We start from the raw sequence: 9,475 nt of genomic DNA on the forward strand, positions 1-9,475 counted from the left end.
AAGAAATCATAGACCCAAGAGGAGAACTGACTACTGCCATTTTTCTAAACTAACATAGCTCCTAACTGTATTATAAATATATCCTTTACACACAGATAGGTGTGGCTCACACTTCTCTTCATCAAAGAAGCTTCTATTTCAGCAGGAGGAGGTTGATTACCTCAGAGATGCAAGACCTGTAAAATGACAACTCCAATTAGCATGCCACCATAGATGGGGAAGTTCCTCAGGTCCCACCTCCAGTGAAAAGTTCAGTGGCTACTGAGAACAGGAAAATCGATTTTCTCCAGGGATGAGCTCCTTGATAAGTCATCCAATTTCTAGTGGTCATCCCTAAGCAACATACATACTAGCAATGCTAGATGGACTCAGTAGGTTACACACACACACACACACACACACACACACACACACACACATAAAGTGAAGAAGGGGACATGAGAGGCATTACAGATGTGAGAGAGAAGGGTAAAAAATGATGTAAATACTCATATATGAAATTCTCAAAAAATTAAAAAATTATAAAAGAAACAAGATTAGAGGAGCTGGAGAGATAGCTCAGTGATTAAGAGCAGGTACTTCTCTTGTAGAGGACCTGAGTTCATTTCCCAGAAGCCATGTCAGTCAGGAAGCTCACAAACACTTGTCACTCCAGCTGAAGGAAGGTGGATGCCTCTAGCCTCCCCAGGAACGAGTGTGCACTGCATACACAGATACTTAGACAACACATACACATAACAATTTAAAAATAGTAAAAACACAAGAATGGTATTTTATCACCTAGGAATACACCAGTGAAACACTAGCTATCTTTAACATGTTATTTATTTACTTTAAAACTTTTATTCATTATTATTATATTATTATAAGGGGTTGTGCTCGGTATCAGAGGACAACTTTGTAGCATCTACTTCTCCTTCCATCTCTACATGGGTTCTAGGGATCACAATCAGGTCGTCAGATTTGTGTAGCAAGTGTTTGCTGAGCCACCTCGCTGGCCTCCTTCAATACTTCTTTACTACTAACTATACAATTATTTCAGCTGGCACAGTAGCTCATGAGTGAAGGTGTTTGCTGCCTGACAATCTGAGTTCTATTCCCCGGACCTTCACGGTAGAAAAAGGAATCTGACTTCTTCAGGTTCTTCTGCAAGGACATACATGTGCACACACACACACATGCACTCACACAAACACACACTCATATAGAATGATCAATCACGATAAAAAATTAAACACAAGAGTTAAGAAACATATAAAAGTGATAGAAATGTTTAGTCACTTGTGGTTCTCAACTGACAATGCAACTGAAGGTGGTTATTGCCCAGAACTTCTGAAATCTACGTAGATATGTTCTCAGAAAAAAATAGACACAAGTTTGATGTGAGAAATAAGAAATTAAGAGCTTATGTCCTGAAGTTCTGCAGCAGAGGAGCTGGTTGGAAGTACCTGGAAGGCTCCTTTCCCTCCCCTGGGTTTCTCCATCTCCAGAGAAAGACAGCAACTGCCTCTGAGTTTTTGATTGTTACATTTAAAGTCTCTTGAATATTTGTGCCTCCCTATGATAGTCAGTGCTCGCTTGGCTTTCATTTAACTTCTTATAACACACCAAGAACTTGTTTTATAAAGAGATGTTGATGTTTCCAAAAGGGGTGAATCTTAGACAAAGCCAAAATTTTGGTTAATTTTGAAACGTTATTAGTGTTGTCTAACAACTGTAATTGTATTGGTGAATTTGAATTGTGTCATTAAAATAAGTTCTGTCACTATGCAATTGACCAGAAATGCCCCAAATGCAAATACATTTTTTTTTTCGAGACAGGGTTTCTCTGTGTAGCTTTGCGTCTTTCCTGGATCTCGCTCTGTAGACCAGGCTGGCCTCGAACTCACAAAGATCCGCCTGGCTCTGCCTCCCGAGTGCTGGGATTAAAGGCGTGCGCCACCACCGCCCGGCGCAAATACATTTTAACAGAATTTTTCCAAATGAATATTTTATTTAATGAGAAAACACAAGCATAGTGATTAGAGAGAGATAGGTTTAAATGTCTCAATTAGCAAAAGGATGAAGCAAAATTCTTGTTCTTCTAAGCCAGGCTTTGGTAAACACTGCTAAGAACAGATCAATAGAGAGGAAAACCCAACTGTTGTGAATGAGGAACTGAGCTTCAGTTTTACCTCCAGGTATCGAATTTTGACCTTCACAATTTTAGTGACTTTTTGTGTTACAACTAACTGAGTTGTGACTAAGTCTACTTTCTGTAAGTTTGGCACACTCAACATTCAGTTTTGTCCTTTTCCATCTTTCCATCTTGGAACACTCATCTCTTTCAGGACAAAACTCTCTGTTCAAAAAACATCCCTATCTAAAAGCATTTCCTTGTTCTTTAACACTTTTTAATCAAAACTTTATTTTACATCTATAAACTGTATATCTTTCTTATTAACATGATGGCTCATTCCTGAATTATTATTGGTATTATTATAATGAAATTTATAAATGTTTTGATAAAATTTATGAGATAAAATTTCTTTCTTTGTAAGCTAATTATATGTAAATAAAAGCCAGGACGCTGAATCTAAATGTAGACAAAACTGTCAACCAGCAGCCCTAGACCTCTGCTGTGGGAGATTTGAGTCTTATGTAACAGGCACATAGAAAGCACTTCTGTTCAAGGGTTTTTAATTTTTATTTGGGTTCATAAGGCACCCAAAGCAAGATAGAGTTCCGGTGTTCGTGTTTTTATTCCCTATCTCCTTTCCATTGAGCTAACTGCACCTCTATAGATAAGCCTGTTAATCATTTAACAGTATTTTACCTAAATTGTTTTCTCTTTCTTTAAAGCTAAAAGCATTGAAATGAATTATCATCCCAAGTACATTGCAAAATGGAAAATATAATTATCATGAAACCCAAGATCATTATTAAACCTCAAAATCCATCTGTAAGTTTCTTAGTAGGTTTTCAGAGGACATTTTTTTAAGGGCCAAATTTACAGACTTGGGTCTTACCTCTTCTTGGCTGAGATAAGGAACTTTAAAAATCTATTTTTAAAAAGAGGTACAGGAATATGTTATCTTTAAAATGAATTTATTTTTCTTAATTCCATGTGTGTATATAATGCGTTCTGGTCATGCTCAAGCCTCCTCCATCACTTGTCATCCTTTCCCCACTAGGCCTTCCTCCTGCCACCAAGTCCCCATTCTAGTTCCATGACTTTTCTTTTGTTTTTGTTTACTTTGTTTTGTTTTGCTTTCTGACCCACTGGGATTAACCAAGGCCACTGTGTAGGCGTGGGTGCCAAGCTATTTGCTGTAGTGTGAGTAACTGACCAGTGGCTATATCATCACTGAAGATAATGTCTTCTTCATCACAAGCTTTGACTCCCATTAGTTCTACCGGGCAGATCAAAGCCCAGTTACCCCCCTCCTCCGTCTATGACTAAAGGTTTATGGGCTCAGTCTGGTGAGGGCCGTAGTCATGCAATCACAGCTTTCCACGAAGACAGCATTTCATGGGCTTCCTTTCCACTCTCTGCTCTTGTGTTATTTAGGGAAGGGAATTTTGTGGGTGTTCCATTCAAGGCTGAATATCCACCAATCATTTGTTCTCAGGATGTTAACCAGCCATAGTATCTGAATTAGCATCCATTTGCTACAAAGAGAAGCATCTTTGATCAAGGCTGAGAGCTAGCATCACTAGTCTAGGTGTATAAACATAAATGTTTACGAGGCAGTTTGGCAATTTAGCCTGGCAAGTTGGTAGTGTAGCATGCCAGGTCCAACGCTAGGAAAGACCATTGCTGACTCTCAACCCTCACGGGCTTCATTTTATTTCATTTTCTCTTACCCTTATCTGTCTTTACACATTTTCCCAACTTTCCACTTTAATCTTTATCCTGTGTGACCCATTGTTTAGAGTACCCTACCTTCTAACCTTGGCTATTTGAAAACTTGCCTATCCTCAAAAATTGAGATCAAATGCTAGTTTTTTAATTTTCTTTTCATGTCTACCAGTAGCTACTACTTTCTCCTTTGAATTTTATGCCTGTTTTTGAAAGTAGAAAGACAGCATAATTTTGTGGAGAAAAGTGTAACTAGGAGTCCAGAGACCTGCCATTCATTTAAAGAGGCGTCAGTGAAGCTTGGCTAAGCCAGTTGACAGCAGGCGTTTCCTGGCACTTGGTTGTAAGATAGACTTATGACATGAACACTGTCTACTCACCCCAGATAGGCGCCCAATGACAGACCAAAGGACAGATACCACCAAACTCCAACTCGAAGAACCAACGGGTTTTACTGGGATTACTTTCCGGACTACAGATGAGAGGTTACTGCAGGTGTGAACAAGACTCAAAGACAGCTGCACCATGAAAGCCCACCCCGCATGGGTAACAGCTCACAAAGCGGAACCAGAAGCACACTGCACAACCTCAACCAGCTGGAGAGTGCCCTTTCCAGGTTGGTCTTTCAGGTGCTGTGAGTCTCCTTCAGGCAGCTCAACTGCTCTTTTTTTTTTTCCTTCTAGGAAGCTTGGTTGGTCTACTTTGAGGTTTCTTGGCTGCAGTCTGTGTATTCCAGGAGGCTGGGCTTGACGCAAGCTGCAGCGTGTCTGGTCTGAGTGATGTGTAGTCTTCACTCATAGACTCTTGAGGAGGGATGGGCTTAGTAAATTTGACCAGTTTCCGAGACTTCCCCAAACTATTTTGGGTTGTTTATTTTGTGTCTTAACGGGGCTTCCCTGCACTGTGGAGGGTCTCACCTCCCCCCAGAACATCCTGTTGTTTCACCTTCTTGGAAATATCTTGTCCTAAAATATCCTGTTACTTCGCTTCTATCCCATGACTAAGAAAGCTTCCCTGCAAGATGGAAGACTAAGCTCTGAGAGAAGAAACTGCTCCACAACATACTTATAATTAGGGATTTCCATTCAAACTAGTTGTTTGAATCGGCCAAGTTGTTTAAACTGCTTCAGATTAATTTCTCTGAAATGTCTCTGGTAACAGAGCCTAACTCAGTGTGAATGAGGATCGGATGAATTAATTAATACAGGTTAAAAAAAAGTAGGTTACTGTGACTGACTGTAATTAAGATCAGTAAATGTTGGCTATTTTTATTAGCTCCAATCTTCCTTTATTTCTGCCTTCCTCCCTCCTCGTCTCTGTCTATTTTTCCTTATGGTGCTGGGAATTGAACTTAGCGCCTTACACATGTTAGGCAAATATTCCACTATTCTCAGTCTGAGCTCTAATGATTCTATGCATGTGTATTGCCCATAGCTCAAACATACCCTCTATGAAATCCTCTGGACAACACAGAAATCTATCTTATTCAGTATACTTTACCAAATTTCATGTCCTTCATTCAGGTGATTTCATAAGAACATAGAGACAAATATGAAAAATGATAAAAACAGCATTGCTCAATGCTCTTGGATGGGCATGCATGTAGTCTTAATGACATAGTAGAGTTTTACAATTTGAGTTCTGATGATTGACTTTCTGAATCTATTTCTACTATCTGTGTAGTGTACTGCCTGATGTTACATGTGGTAAACAACTGCTTTAACCATTTTACTTTCTATCTTTATAATGTAACTACTTAAATGTATGTGTTTATTTGTTTATTCATTTATTTATTTACAAAGAGCTGCAGAGAGGTCACTCAGTACTTGCTACTCTTGCAGAGGACCTGATTTCAGTTCCCAGAACCCATGTGGTGGCTCACAACTGTAACTGTAGTTGCAGGAGTTCTGCTGACATCTTCTGACCTCTATAGGAAACAGGCATGCACGAGATACACATTCATACAGGTAATAATCATACACATAAAAATAAATATTTTAAAAGGTGTCTAAGATGAATTTTGAATTTAATTTTAATTACCTTATAAAGTAGTAGTTTTGTGCATATTAGTTTTGATTGCCCCTCCCCTTGCTCTTCTCTCTCATATCCCTGCCCCTACCCCTGCTTATAGCAATCCACTTTCATATCACACGTGAAGAGACTCTAGCCAGCCCAAGCATGGCAAACATGGCTCTGACAGGCTTGCCCTTGTCCCACATCCCCTCTGCCTAGCGAAAAACCATTAGATTGCATTCCTAAAGCTAGCCACCAAGGTCTATTCCCTTATTTAGCCACTTCCTCCTCCTGAGGCTGACTACCAGGGTCCAACTATCAAAGTATTGAAGTCCAGCAATCAAAAGGCCCCTTTGGCTCACCCAATTAACATGCCCAATTAAAATTAAACACCTCATAATATCATGGGGTTTCTCCTTTTACCCTTACAAACTGCCATTTTATTTGGTCCATGTCTGTCTCCTCTCTATCCAGAGGCAGTCATTTGTGCCCCTCCAGGATAAACTCCTTCCCTGTCCCTTGTTCCCTTCCCCTTCTTCCTCTTCCTCTGTCTCTACCTTTGTCCCTTATCCCTGCCCTCTGTCCCTCTGGGATAGATAAATCTCCTTTGTGCTGATAACTTGGTCTTAGGGGCTCCTGAACCAACTCCTAGGTTCCCTACAACATGTGTTTTAATATTCTCTTTACCCTTCTACTTTTAAAACTCTTTTCCCAACTCTCACAGGCCCCTTTTTTAGCTCCCTGGTCTCTACACAAACTAACTACTAGATAATACATGAATACAGGTTAGAAATTAGGGTCCATGTGTAAGATGGAACATGCGATATTTGTTTTTTTGTAAGCCTTAGTTACATCACGTAATACAGTATATTTCAATTATAGATAATTCCAAAAATTTTTATAATTTCAATTCTGTTTATGACTGAATAAAATTCTATTGTTTACATGTACCACATTTTTATTATACATTCACCTGTTGATATACTTCTAGACTGATGCCATTTGCTTTCTATAGCGAATAGAACTACAATAAATGTTAGTGCAAATGTAGCATTTTTAAAATACAAAGTGAAAACTTCAAAGATATTGATTAGGATTTCCCTTATTGTTTTCAACATCTTTACTTATAGAAATAGAGACTGAACGATTGAAATGTTCTATAACACACCAGAATATAAGGGTACTTTAAGCATTATGCAATATTTGAGTTATCTAAAGGATTAAAATGTTTATATCTAAGTTTTATTTTGATTTAACTGTGAGATCAGTATTTCCAAATTATTTAAATATTCATGAGGAAAGAGAGAATTGAGAGAAATAAAGAGTGTTTTACCTTTGGACATGATTTAAGATATATAGTGAGTGATGAACCACTTTGGAATGAATTAATTTCATTTTCTGAAAATGAAAAACCCACTATATTCACCAGTAATAATTTTGATAGGTAAGAGGAAATTTTTTTTAAATGCTACAAAATTCCCACCAGCAAAATGTTTCGTGTGTTCTAATAGCATTTCATTAATGATCATTGAATAAATATGCCATGCTCTACACAAAAGAACTTTGCATCCATGATAGTTGCTTACACATTAACTTTTAAAAAAGAAAGTCTTGCATATTCAGTGAAATGAGGTATAAAGTAAGAATAAGGCAGGATTTAAGGTGTAAGTATACATAATTCCCCTGGGTAAAGAAGTCAACACAGTTTCAGATTTAAATTTTCAGAAAATGGAGTGACATTTGCAAAATCCTATTTGAGTTTAATTGAGTAAGAAAAGAGAATAGGAAGTACCAGTTTTAGCGATATTTCCATTATGACTTCACCATACAATCTCAGCATTTCCTACCATATTTCTTACTTTGGCTCAGTTTTGGAGAGTGGATCTTTCTTTCCTGTAAAGCAGATTCTTCACAGCATCATGATTGCTGTCATGTATCCAGCAGAGAGGTTGTCCACGTGACTAAAGCTTCTGTGACATCTGGCCACCTTGAAAATCCCTCTGTTGGCCGTAGCACACACATATTTCTTCTGACTACGATTCCTGTTGCATGATTTGTGATCCATCCAGGCTCCCAAATCACCACACAGAGACTTCTTAATAATTATGAAAGCTTGGCCAATAGCTTAGGTTTGTTTCTACCCAGATCTATAACTTACATTAACCTATTTCTTTAAATTTACTTCTATTATGTAGCTCAAGTACCTTTACTTTGTAAAGCCCATGCTTCTTGCTCTGTGTCCCTGGTGTCTCCTTGCAACCCTGCCCTTCTTCTTCCCAGCATCCTCTGTGCCTGGAAATCCTACCTAGCTATTGGCCGGTCAGCTCTTTTTTAAACCAAAACGAGTAACACATCTTTACAGTGTACAAAAACATTATTCCACAACAGAAAGTCTATTATAAGGCTGGGTTATCTAATCCCAAGTGGTAAGCCCTAAACATATATACATGCAAGCAACACCAAATGGACTCAGCAGGTTGTGTGTGTGTGTGTGTGTGTGTGTGTGTGCGCGCGCGCGCACACACACATGCATTCATCTATGAACGGTAATGAAGAAAATGTCATGAATGTGAGAAAGAGTGGTAGGGATGCACAGGAGGAGTTGGAAGAGCATCTGAGTAGGCTGTAAACAATATAAATACAGTACTTATGTGGGAAATTCGTCAAAAAAATAAAATAAGCCGAGCAGTGGTGGCACACACCTTTGATTCCAGAATTTAGTTAGCAGCAACCAGCAGATCTCTGATTTCAAGGCTAGCCTGGTCTACAGAGCAAGTTCTAGGAGCATAGCCAGGGCTATGGAGAGAAACCATGACTCAAAAAAAAAAAAAACAAAACAAAATCACAACCAGCTTTAAATAAATAAACAAATAAAATAAATATGAAACAAAGTAAAGCTTAATACATCCACCAGAGTGCCTTGGATTGCTAAAAGCTTTCATCTTTTCAGAACGTATTCTCTATTAGTTTTCATCCTTGGCTTACTCACAAAGACAGCCTTCACAAACTGCCCACATTTGGCTGGCTTAACGATCACTTATTAGTGAGCTTTGAACATGTTAGTGGGTGGTGGGCTAATACCCTAACACTCATTATGTGCTGCGTGGCAGTGGTGGAAGCATTGATTGGGTTGAAACGCTCTTCTAAGAAGCAAAATTTTCCAAAGGATGGTATTTTCCACTCAAAAGCTAATTTTATTTTTATTTTGATAGGATTACTTTAATTTATACCTTTTCACAGGATTATTCCTTCAACACGAACTTGCCAAATTTGGGTTCCTTTGGCTCCAGCACTTAGATTTGTACTTTCCAATTGGTGTGTGTTCCACAGTCTCTCTGCACAAATTCACGCTGCTTCTTGCTCATTAAATTGTTCTTGCCTAAGTACTTCTTGATCGATCCTGTCATCATTTGTCCTTTCCTTCCCTGGTATTGATGCTAACTACCAGGTAATTTCCTGAGTCTCCTCTTTGACACGTTTTGTAGATTCAAAATAGCTGCTGTTATAATTACATTTTTAACTCTTTGTGCAGCCTGTGTATCGCTGCCAATTTTCTGCATGGTCTACAACTTGAGTATCTGTAAGGTAAAAAAAATATTATTCATAAAACTCATAAAAGTG

The sequence above is a fragment of the Peromyscus eremicus genome, chromosome 5 (genome assembly GCF_949786415.1).
Source record: "Peromyscus eremicus chromosome 5, PerEre_H2_v1, whole genome shotgun sequence".
In the NCBI taxonomy this organism is placed as follows: Eukaryota; Metazoa; Chordata; class Mammalia; order Rodentia; family Cricetidae; genus Peromyscus; species Peromyscus eremicus.